Here is a 12,341-nt window from a genome sequence, read left to right as displayed (position 1 = left end):
TCCATCCATGGTGCTGCCGTGCATGGAAGGATTTGGGGAGAGGAGAGGAGAGGAGAGGAGAGGAGAGGAGAGGAGAGGAGAGGAGAGGAGAGGAGAGGAGAGGAGAGGAGAGGAGAGGAGAGGAGAGGAGAGGAGAGGAGAGGAGTGAGGTCTGGGACACTACAGAGCAATATTTGTTTCCGGCAGCTGAGGAGGAACTGCAGCAGACCCTGAATTTAGTGGCTGTACTGATAAAGGAGGGATTTTATGAATGTGCCAGCAAGTCTCATGCAAGGGAAGGTGAGCCTCCCTTGATCACTGAGTCAAGGGGGAGCTGTCACAGAATGAGGGACACCTGAATTTGGCCAAGTCCTTCCCTGACGTCCCTGCCATTTGAGGGTGCACTCCCTCATGAACGAATAAAGCATTTGGTGAAAAGAGTGTGTTTGCAAGGGGGCATCCTGTACTTAGGGCTTGGGGTGGGAGCAGGCAGCTCTGTGGAAGGCTCAGCTCAGTAATTGTGGCAGCCCCAGCAGCAGCGTGAGCACTGGGAAATTTTAGCAAAGGAGGAGAAAACAGATGAAGCCATTTTCCCAGCAGCCTAAAGCTCAAAGTGTAACAACCGTGAGTTTTCAATTTCCGCCTTTTTCTTCAATTACTGTTTAACTAACTCTTTTGTTCACAGTGCATCTGTGTGACCTTTGCTACTGTTCCTGGTCCCATAAATGTTGTTGCACCCTCCCCGTTTTTTTTTCCCCTGATGTTTGGACTCCATGTGCCATCGTTCCTTTTCAGAAGAAGGAGGTGGCAGACCATAGAGTAGTACTCATCTCTCAGATTTTATTTCATAAATATCTGTTCCTGCTGAAGAGGGAATTCTGTGGTATCTTGAAAGCAGGGACAGGTGAGTTTTGTGCCTTCTCTACAGCACGGGCTCTGTTCTAACCTAGTCTGTGCCTCTTTGCTTTCAACAGCCTAAAAACTTATTTACAGAGTTAAGCCAGCTGTCGTGTGGAGCGTGGGGAATGTAGAGGGGTCTGTATAAGACAGGGTGGGCTGGCTTTGGCTGCCTGTAGCACTGGCAGCATATGGTGGCATTTCTGTGCGGGAGGAGAAAACTTTCTGGGGATCCAGAGCTGAGCATTTGTGTATTGGCTGTGTCTCCTCTGTCCCCCTGTGCCTGGTGCAGAGTGGTGGCTCCATGCTCTGACATTTGGATGCCTCCCAGTGTGGCTGACAAGTCCCTTCTGGCCACAGGGGAAGCTCCGTATGTGAGCCAGGCACAGTGATCAAGGAGCAATGACAAATGGGACCGTGCCATCTGGGTGCTCTGTCGTGTTCCCTGCCACTTTGGTTAGAGCTGTTGGACTAAAGCTTTTCCCGTTTCCTGAACCTTTCTGTCCTGCAAGGTAGGGCTTTGGAGATGCAGCTCAGGGAGGCAGGAGAAATGATGGAATCCTTTAGGATGGAAGAGGTCTTTGACTGCCTGCGTCCAACCCCAAAACCCGCTCTGCCAAGACCACCACTAAACCCAGTTCCTAAGTGCCACACCTGCGTGTCTGTTAAATACCTCCAGGGACAGTGGCTCCACTGCTTTCTTGGGCAGCTTGTGCCAATGCCTGGGAACTCTTCCAGGGAGTAAAATTCTGAGTACTGTCCACTCTAACCTCCCTTGGACCCACTTGAGACCATTTGCAATGGTCCTAAAAGCCACAGCCTTCCTCACAGCTTCTTCATGTGCTCTTGCCCGTTGACCTTTGGGGCCCAGTGGTGGGCACAGGAGGTGCTGCTTCTGCTGCGCCTCGATTTCAGGAGAGGCAAGGGCAGCAATGATGATGCTAACGCTGAGGATGGAGCTAGACTGAGTTATCTGTTTGTTGCTGCCTTGTTAAAAATCTCTTCCACTCCAACCCTCCCTTTTGCCAGAAGAAGCAAGGAAGGTAAGGGCAGGAGAGCGGAGGGAATGCCTGTCCACCAGCAGGATCCAGTGGGAGAACTGAGCAGGGCAGAGCCAGTGTGACCTGTGCAGGGTTGGGAAGCAGCCTTGGAACTCCCTTTCCAAAGGCACTTCTTGACCTTATTGTCGGCATCTGCCTCCTGAGCTGCCCTGCATCCATTCCTTTCCCACTCTCCATCCGTCCTTCCAGGCTACTCTGCCATGGACAATGGGCCAGGCTCTCTGCAGGGGCAGCTGGTTGGTTTGCAAAGGCAGCAAGTGCCAGCTCAACAACTGGAAGGCTGAGACTTCTGTTTGGTTTGGGGGAAGGACACGTTGTGTGTCAGGAGAAAACAACTCCCCTTGTGATGACCAGCTGTCAGTGGGCAGCAGCTCCACACAGTGTCTGTTGACAGGGCTCCAGGAATGGTCACAAGGAACATCGCTATTTCCTCCTGCCAGGGCTTTGGGTACGTGTCTCATGTCTCGTGTTGACAGTGACCTGAAGTTCTAGAGGGTGACACATGAGTTCTCTAATGGTGTTCCCAGAGTTGGCTGTGCACTGCCATGAAGGTGGGACACGCCTGTGAAGGAAGGCTCATACTCTGCTGCCCTGTCTGTCAGGTTTTTCTCTTTTTTCCTTCCATTCAGATCATGACGGCTGTCTCAGGAGAGGAGGCTCTGGCTGGAGAGAGAAAGCTCAGGATGCCCAGCTGCATCCTAAAGCTGACCAGGGTGGTGCTCAGCCACAAGCCCTTTGTCCTGTTTTTAATCATCGTTGTGTTCGTATCCTTTGCCTACCACAAGCTGTACTGGGGCATCGGGGAGGACCCAAAGAGCAGCATCCCCACCTCCAGCTTGTCTGCTGAGAGGAGCTGTGCTCACCATGTGCCTTCTGCCCTCAACATGGCTGGTAGGCCCTCTCCTTCCACAGGAAATGTGTTTTTTGTGGAGACCTCGGAGCAAACTGCCCCAAGTTACTTGTTCTCGTGCTCCGTGGAGTCAGCAGCCAGGACACACCCTGCATCAAGAGTCGTGGTGCTCATGAAAGGCTTGGCCAAAGGGAACGGCTCCTTGCCCAAGCACTGGGCTTTCTCCTTGCTCAGCTGCTTCCCCAATGTGGAAATCCTGCCCCTGGACTTGACAGAGCTCTTTTCTGGAACACCTCTGGAACAGTGGTTCCGGCAGCCTCAGCGGCAACAGGAACCTCATTTTTTACATGTACTCTCTGATGCCTGCAGAATCGTCCTCATGTGGAAATTTGGTGGCATCTATCTGGATACAGACTTCATTGTGCTTAAGAACTTATATAACCTCACCAATGCCCTTGGCATTCAGTGCTACGATGAACTTAATGGAGCCTTTCTGTCCTTTACGGCCAAGCACAAGTTCATAGAGATTTGCATGCAGGACTTTGTGCAGAATTACAAAGGCTGGGCCTGGGGGCACCAGGGCCCAGGGCTTGTAACTCGTGTCTTCAAGAGGTGGTGCTCCATCAGGACTATCAAGAGCATGAGCTGCAAAGGTGTGAGTGCTCTTGCCCAAGAAGTTGTTTATCCTATTCCCTGGCAGGACTGGAAGAAGTTATTTGGGGCAGTCAGTACCTTGGAGCTTCAGAAACTCCTTAAGAACACCTATGCAGTGCACATATGGAACAAACTGAGCCACGGGACCAAGTTAGAGATCCCCTCCCAGGCTCTGCTGGCTCAGCTCTATTCCCAGTTTTGCCCTGCCACCTACGCAAAGATGGAGCAGGACTCTGAAGAGTTGTCAAGGCGTGCAGTGTGACCTGGGGGCCCTTGGCTGCAGGGACATTTCCCCAGCCTGAGGGAAACCGAGTGCCTTTGACCTTCCCCAGAGTGGCTTTCTACACCCCTGAGCAGCTGTGTGACTGCTCTGTGGTTCTGTACCTGACATTCCTGATATCTGCCTCTGATCCCCTGTGTTTCAAATTTACAGCAGAACCTGACTGCAGCCTCTCTTGCTGTCCTATATGAGACCTGGTGCTGCAGGGAAGGTTGTACTCCTTCAGCAGCATCTCTCAGCTGGTCCATTCTTGGTGTTCCCCAGTGGCTCCTCCTGTGAATCCCAGCCTGAGCAGCCCCTTGTGATGTTTCCACAGCTGTAGGGATCATTGGCTTGCTCTCTGTAGCATTTCTGACTTTGTCAATCACTGCCAGTCAGTGACAGAGGTCACAGATTGCTGCGGCTCAGATCAGAATTCCCTGGTTGGCAAAGATCCTTAACATGTGGGAAAATAGATGAAGGGCCTATGAAATTTCCTTTGAAAAGCAGAAAACTATTTAGATCCGTGTGTGGCTCACTGTGATGTTGCTCTAAACTTCTGAAGTGAGGGAAGTTCAAATTATGCTCCCTACAGTTTTAAATCCACAGCAGTGGGATGACTTGTCTGGGACTCCTCTGGAAACAAAAGAGACAAAAGCAGATCTTTGAGGAGCAGAAATGATGAATATCCTTGCTCTGCTGAAGTAGTTCTTGTGGATACCAACATCTAAGCAGCCATTGTCACATTCTGAAGGGGCTCAGCATTTCTTGTTTCTGCAGTGCTGTGAGGAGGATTACATCCCTTTCATTGGAATACTGAGCCCCATGGGGAAGTCCAGGGGATGACATTTCCCCATCAACAGAAGGACCAAGTGCAGAGCTCCGAGCATTGTCTCCAGGGACAAAAATAAAAACTGTGAAGCACATGAAGGTTGGAAAAGACCTCCAAGATCAGGGAGTCCAACCTTCAATTCACTATCACCATACCCACTAAACTGTACCCCAAAGTGCCATGTGTTGTCATTTTTTGGAGCACTTCCAGGGATGCTGACTCCACCACTTCCCTGGGGAGCCTGTGGCACATGGTGCTTAAGCATTTTGGAATTTTTCCTCGTGGCCAAGCTGAACCTACTGTGGTGCACAGAGTGCTGCAGCCAGCTCTGGGATCCCAGCACAGGAAGGACAGGGAGCTGCTGGAGCCAGTGCACAGCAGGGACACCAAGGGGATCAGAGGGATGGAGTGGCTCTGCTGGGAGGAAACGGTGAGGGAAGTGGGAATGTTCTGCCTGGAGCAGAGAAGGCTTTGGGGTGACCTAATCATGGCCCTCTACTGCCTGAAGGGAGCTTAAAGGAATGATGCCGACAGACTCTTTGCAACGTCCTGCAGTGACAGGACAAGGGGGAATGGCTTCACAGTAACAGAGAGCAGGTTATAGGTTGAATATAAGGGAGACATTTTTCCCTGTAAGGATGCTGAAACTCAGGCACAGGGTGCCCAGAGAAGCTGTGGCTGCCCCTGGGTTCCTGGTCATGTCCAAGTCCAGGTTGAATGGGGCTCTGATCAACCTGGGATAGGGGGAGGTGTCCCTCTCCGTGGCAGGAGGGTTGGAACAAGATGATCTTTAGTGTCCCTTCCATTCCAGACCATTCTATTCATTTCCCCTCTTCCTGTCCCTTGTTCCCTGGGAGCAGAGCCTGGCCCCCAGCTGGCTGCACTCTCCTGTCAGGGAGGTGTGAAGAGCAATAGAGCTCCCCTGAGCCTCCTCTTCCTCCAGGTTAAACACCCCCAGCTCCCTCAGCCGCTCCTCATCAGACTTGTGCTCCAGCCCCTTGCCCAGCTCTGTTCCCCCCTCTGGACACGCTCCGGCCCCTCAGTGTCCATCCTGCAGTGCCAGGCCCAGAACTGGACACAGCCCTTGGGGTGAGGCCTCCCCAGTGCCCACATGTGGCAGGGGCACAGTCACTGCCCTGCTCCTGCTGGCCACACCATTGCTGGCCCGGCCCAGCAGCCATTGGCCTCCTCGCCCACCTGGGCACGCACTGTGGGCCGGCAGGCCTAGCCCCTTTCCTGCTGGGCTCTTCCCCAGCCTGGAGCTGCTGGGGCTTCTGACCCAGGGGCAGGACCTGGCACTTCAGATCTTGTTCAGCCTCAAGGATATGAAAGGGAACTGGCTCTGACAGTGGGCCCTGGGGCACAGCACCCACTGCCAGCTGCAATAATTCCACTGCCACCCTCTGGTCCCAGCCATCCAAGCACTTTATTCCCAGCCAACAGGGAAGCTGTTAAATCCATGGGCTGAGAGGACAATGCTCTCCAGGAGAGCGCTGTGGGAGCAGTGGTCAAAGGCTTTAGAAGGCCCCGGTACACAACATCCACAGCCTTTCCCCATCCATTGGCTGCTCATAGAAGGAGGTTGGGTCAGTCAAGCAGGACCTGCCTGAACTTGTGCTGGCTGGGCCTGATGCCCCAGTGGTGCAGCACACAGGGTGCCATTGCACTCCAGGTAATCTGGTCCATACCCTTCCCAGGCAACGAGGTCAGGCTGACAGGCCTCTGGTTCCCCCAGGTGTCCTTCCAAGCCTTCTCCAAGAGGGATGTCACACTGGACAACCTCCAGTCACCCAGGAGCTCTCCAGTTCACTGGGACTGCTGATAAACAATGTAGACTGGCGCTTTGTGGGCTGCTTCACCAGCTCCCAGCAGAAGGATGGCATCTGCCTAGACTTGTGCATGTCAACACAGCAGCTCACTGACAACTTCCTCCTGCAGGGTGGGGACGTTGTTCTGCTCCCTGTTTCTGTGTTCTCCCTCATGGGGATGGATATGCGGAGGCTAACTGGGCTTTTGGTTAAAGGCTGACGTCAAGAATGCATTGAGTGCCTCAGCCTTTTCCTCATCCCTGGAGGTTATGTTATGTTCCCACCCCAGCCTGCAATAAAGGATCGAGAATCTCCTTGGCCTCTTTTTGGTATTAATGCATTTGGAAAAGCATTTCTTTCTTAACTTTTATGCTGGTGGCCAGATTGACTTCTAGCTGAACTTTTACCTTTCTAGTTCTTCTCTCTGATTAACTTCCTGACATCCTTGTAGTCTTCCTGAGTTGCCTGACCCTTCTTCCAAAGCTGCTAAACTCTCTGTTCTTCCCTGAGCCCCAGTGGTAGCTTGCTGTTCATCCAAGCCAGCCTTCCCTGAACCAGCTTCCAGCACATTGCAATGGGCTCCTTCTCCACCTCTATGACCTCCTTCCTAAGGGACCTCCACCTTCCTGGGCTCCCTGGCCCCTCAGGACTGCCTCCCAAGGGATTCTTTCATCCCATGGTCCAAACAGACCAAAGCCTGTCCTCCACAAATCCAAGGCAGTCGTTTTGCTGACCCCCTTCCTCCATCTCCCCTTTCCTTCACCGAGAACTGGAATCAAATGATGTCACGGTCACTGTACCCAAGATGGCCTCAGGCAACCTCACCTACCCCCAGTGCTCCTCTGTTTGCGAACAGCAGATCCCCTGGGACACCTTCCCTGGTGGGCTCACCTGCCACCTGTGTCAGCAAGTTCTCTTCCACGTGCTCCAGGAACCTCCTGGAGTGTCTCCTGTCTGCTGGGTGGGATTCCAGCAGACCCCTCGTAAGTTAAAGATGCCACTGAGTTTGTAGGCAATCGATGATGTGGGGTCATCCATGTCCCCCTAATGAAACCCTTGCCCACCACTCAGCACTGGTGGGACACACCTGGAGGGCTGGTTCAGGAATCCCAGGATGAGGTAGGCCTGTCCGTACTGGAGGAAATCTGGCAAAGGGCCACCAAGGTGAGAAGGGGCCTGGAGCACACGGCGCATGAGGAGAGGCTGAGAGAGCTCTGCTGACTTGTCTTGGACTAGAGCAGGCTGGGCTGAGTGTTCAGGGTGTGAAACACCTGGCTGAAGGTGGGTGGGTGGGTGAAGGACACAAGTGAGACTCTCCTCTGTTCAATGCAGAGATGGCAGGAGACACAATGGGCACACCTTGAAGTGTGGCACGTTAGGATGAAAGGAAGGCTGGTGAAACACTGGATCAGGTAGCCCAGAGTGGTTGTGGAGTCCCTGTGCTGGGACAAGAGTTGTTGTGAGTGCATCCGTGGTGCTGCCGTGCATGGAAGGATTTGGGGAGAGGAGAGGAGAGAGGTCTGGTACACTACAGAGCAATATTTGTTTCAGGCAGCTGAGCAGGAACTGCAGCAGACCCTGAATTTAGTGGCTGTACTGATAAAGGAGGGATTTTATGAATGTGCCAGCAAGTCTCATGCAAGGGAAGGTGAGCCTCCCTTGATCACTGAGTCAAGGGGGAGCTGTCACAGAATGATGGACCCCTGAATTTGGCCAAGTCCTTCCCTGAGGTCTCTGGCATATGAGGGTGCGCTCCCTCATGAACGAGTAAAGCATTTGATGAAAAAGAGTGTGTTTGCAAGGGGGCATCCTGTACTTAGGGCTTGGGGTGGGAGCAGGCAGCTCTGTGGAAGGCTCAGCTCAGTAACTGTGGCAGCCCCAGCAGCAGTGTGAGCACTGGGAAATTTTAGCAAAGGATAAGAGAACAAACAAAACCCAAAAGGTTTCCGGCCACAGACTAATGTTCAAAGAGTAGTGACAACGAGGTCTGAATTTCTTCCTTTTTTTAATGATTCCTTTATAACTAGATGGCTTTTTTGCCGCTCTACGTACATCTTTTTTTTGAGCTACTCACTGGACTGACGTCACATCCTTCATGTATATTGTTTTTCCACGTATTCAGACTTTTTCCTCTTGCCATTTCTTTTCAGAAGGAGGAAGTGCCAGAACACAGAGTTGTATGTGCCCTCATATACACCAACCTCTTAAAACTCTTCTCCAGCTAAGCAGTGAATTCTGTGGCATCTTGAAATCAGGGACAGGTGAGTAGAGTTTGCAATTTCTTTGCAATGGCACATGTGTTTTCAGAGGAAGAGACAGAGCCAGGCTTCCTGTGTTTGTTTTGTAAATGAATTGAACTGGCTATTGCAGCATTGAAATTGTTGCCCTGCCTGCTCCAAAAGCAGAAAGGTATTTGTAACTTTATAGAGATGTGACGGGAGTAAAGTTCGGCCCTTTGCTCAAAATGCGCCGACAAGCTCAAACCTTGCTTGCGGTTAGATGAACGGGGCACTTTCCTGCCCGTCTACTGCACAGGAAATTCTCATCAGGCCTGTACCGCTCTCTCTTCCTATGCTTGCAAAGGAAAAACGTATTTACAGGGTTGACCCAGCAGTAGTGTGTGGAGGGTGGGAATTTTGAGCGGTCTGTATAAGGCAGGTTGGGCTGGCTTTGGCTGCATGTAGCACTGGCAGCATATGGTGGCATTTCTGTGCGGGAGGAGAAAACTTTCTGGGGATCCAGAGCTGAGCATTTGTGTATTGGCTGTGTCTCCTCTGTCCCCCTGTGCCTGGTGCAGAGTGGTGGCTCCATGCTCTGACATTTGGATGCCTCCCAGTGTGGCTGACAAGTCCCTTCTGGCCACAGGGGAAGCTCCGTATGTGAGCCAGGCACAGTGATCAAGGAGCAATGACAAATGGGACCGTGCCATCTGGGTGCTCTGTCGTGTTCCCTGCCACTTTGGTTAGAGCTGTTGGACTAAAGCTTTTCCCGTTTCCTGAACCTTTCTGTCCTGCAAGGTAGGGCTTTGGAGATGCAGCTCAGGGAGGCAGGAGAAATGATGGAATCCTTTAGGATGGAAGAGGTCTTTGACTGCCTGCGTCCAACCCCAAAACCCGCTCTGCCAAGACCACCACTAAACCCAGTTCCTAAGTGCCACACCTGCGTGTCTGTTAAATACCTCCAGGGACAGTGGCTCCACTGCTTTCTTGGGCAGCTTGTGCCAATGCCTGGGAACTCTTCCAGGGAGTAAAATTCTGAGTACTGTCCACTCTAACCTCCCTTGGACCCACTTGAGACCATTTGCAATGGTCCTAAAAGCCACAGCCTTCCTCACAGCTTCTTCATGTGCTCTTGCCCGTTGACCTTTGGGGCCCAGTGGTGGGCACAGGAGGTGCTGCTTCTGCTGCGCCTCGATTTCAGGAGAGGCAAGGGCAGCAATGATGATGCTAACGCTGAGGATGGAGCTAGACTGAGTTATCTGTTTGTTGCTGCCTTGTTAAAAATCTCTTCCACTCCAACCCTCCCTTTTGCCAGAAGAAGCAAGGAAGGTAAGGGCAGGAGAGCGGAGGGAATGCCTGTCCACCAGCAGGATCCAGTGGGAGAACTGAGCAGGGCAGAGCCAGTGTGACCTGTGCAGGGTTGGGAAGCAGCCTTGGAACTCCCTTTCCAAAGGCACTTCTTGACCTTATTGTCGGCATCTGCCTCCTGAGCTGCCCTGCATCCATTCCTTTCCCACTCTCCATCCGTCCTTCCAGGCTACTCTGCCATGGACAATGGGCCAGGCTCTCTGCAGGGGCAGCTGGTTGGTTTGCAAAGGCAGCAAGTGCCAGCTCAACAACTGGAAGGCTGAGACTTCTGTTTGGTTTGGGGGAAGGACACGTTGTGTGTCAGGAGAAAACAACTCCCCTTGTGATGACCAGCTGTCAGTGGGCAGCAGCTCCACACAGTGTCTGTTGACAGGGCTCCAGGAATGGTCACAAGGAACATCGCTATTTCCTCCTGCCAGGGCTTTGGGTACGTGTCTCATGTCTCGTGTTGACAGTGACCTGAAGTTCTAGAGGGTGACACATGAGTTCTCTAATGGTGTTCCCAGAGTTGGCTGTGCACTGCCATGAAGGTGGGACACGCCTGTGAAGGAAGGCTCATACTCTGCTGCCCTGTCTGTCAGGTTTTTCTCTTTTTTCCTTCCATTCAGATCATGACGGCTGTCTCGGGAGAGGAGGCTCTGGCTGGAGAGAGAAAGCTCAGGATGCCCAGCTGCATCCTAAAGCTGACCAGGGTGGTGATCAGCCACAAGCCCTGTGCCCTTTTTACCCTCGTCTTTGTGCTCGTAGCCCTTGCCTACCACAAGCTGTACTGGGGCATCGGGGAGGACCCAAAGAGCAGCGTCCCCACCTCCAGCTTGTCTGCTGAGAGGAGCTGTGCTCACTATGTGCCTTCTGCCCTCAACATGGCTGGTAGGCCCTCTCCTTCCACAGGAAATGTGTTTTTTGTGGAGACCTCGGAGCAAACTGCCCCAAATTACCTGTTCTCGTGCTCTGTGGAGTCAGCAGCCAGGACACACCCTGCATCAAGAGTCGTGGTGCTCATGAAAGGCTTGGCCAAAGGGAACGGCTCCTTGCCCAAGCACTGGGCTTTCTCCTTGCTCAGCTGCTTCCCCAACGTGGAAATCCTGCCCCTGGACTTGACAGAGCTCTTTTCTGGAACACCTCTGGAACAGTGGTTCCGGCAACCTCAGCGGCAACAGGAACCTCATTTTTTACATGTCCTCTCTGACGCCTGCAGAATTGTCCTCATGTGGAAATTTGGTGGCATCTACCTGGATACAGACTTCATTGTGCTTAAGAATTTACAGAACCTCACCAATGCCCTCGGCATTCAGGGTGACAGTGTACTGAATGGAGCCTTTCTGTCCTTTGAGGCCAAGCACAAATTCGTGGAGCTTTGCATGCAGGACTTTGTGCAGAATTATAATGGCTGGGTCTGGGGGCACCAAGGCCCAGAGCTCCTCACACGTGTCTTCAAGAAGTGGTGCTCCCTCGAGACTATCAAGAGCATGAGCTGCAAAGGTGTGAGTGCTCTTGCCCAAGAAGTTGTTTATCCTATTCCCTGGCAGGAGTGGAAGAAGTTGTTTGAGGCAGTCAGTGCCATGGAGCTTCAGAAACTCCTTAAGAACACCTATGCAGTGCACATATGGAACAAACTGAGCCACGGGACCAAGTTAGAGATCCCCTCCCAGGCTCTGCTGGCTCAGCTCTATTCCCAGTTCTGCCCTGCCACCTACGCAAAGATGGAGCAGGACTCTGAAGAGTTGTCAAGGCGTGCAGTGTGACCTGGGGGCCCTTGGCTGCAGGGACATTTCCCCAGCCTGAGGGAAACCGAGTGCCTTTGACCTTCCCCAGAGTGGCTTTCTACACCCCTGAGCAGCTGTGTGACTGCTCTGTGGTTCTGTACCTGACATTCCTGATATCTGCCTCTGATCCCCTGTGTTTCAAATTTACAGCAGAACCTGACTGCAGTCTCTCTTGCTGTCCTATATGAGACCTGTTGCTGCAGGGAGGTTGTACTCTTTCAGCAGCATCTCTCAGCTGGTCCATTCTTGGTGTTTTCCAATGGCTCCTCCTGTGAATCCCAGCCTGAGCAGCCCCTTGTGATGTTTCAACAGCTATAGAAACCCCTTGCTCTCTGTTCATTTGAAATTTTCACAGAATATTCTGTGTTGGAATGAACCCACAGCCATCTTTGGTCTAACCCCTGGCCACTCCAACAAACGGGCCTTGCGCATGAGAGGGTCATCCTTGGTGCCATGACCATTCCTGGGGAGCCTGTTCAATGCCCCAGCACCCTGTGGGGAAGAACCTTTCCCTAATATCCACCCTGACCCTCCCTGACACAGCTCCAGCCGTTTCCTGGGTCCTGTCCCTGGTCACACAGAGCAGAGATCAGGGCCTGCCCCTCCTCTTCCCCTCATGAGGAAGCTGCAGAACTGCTGTGAGCTCTG

The 12,341-nt window shown here is 52.6% G+C and overlaps 2 pseudogenes; both read left to right on the top strand.

Annotated features, from left to right (window-relative positions):
* Positions 1 to 1,714: 1,714 nt before the first annotated feature.
* On the top strand, positions 1,715 to 3,703 carry LOC128940662 (lactosylceramide 4-alpha-galactosyltransferase-like; annotated as a pseudogene).
* A 5,980-nt stretch (positions 3,704 to 9,683) lies between these two features.
* On the top strand, positions 9,684 to 11,683 carry LOC128940660 (lactosylceramide 4-alpha-galactosyltransferase-like; annotated as a pseudogene).
* The last annotated feature ends 658 nt before the right edge of the window (positions 11,684 to 12,341 follow it).

This window comes from Melozone crissalis, unplaced genomic scaffold, assembly GCF_028551555.1.
Source record: "Melozone crissalis strain CALT ecotype California unplaced genomic scaffold, PUWL_Pcris_2 ptg000033l_1, whole genome shotgun sequence".
Taxonomy (NCBI): Eukaryota; Metazoa; Chordata; class Aves; order Passeriformes; family Passerellidae; genus Melozone; species Melozone crissalis.
Note: the sequence above shows the minus strand (reverse complement) of the source record. Positions and strands in the feature narration are given on the sequence as shown.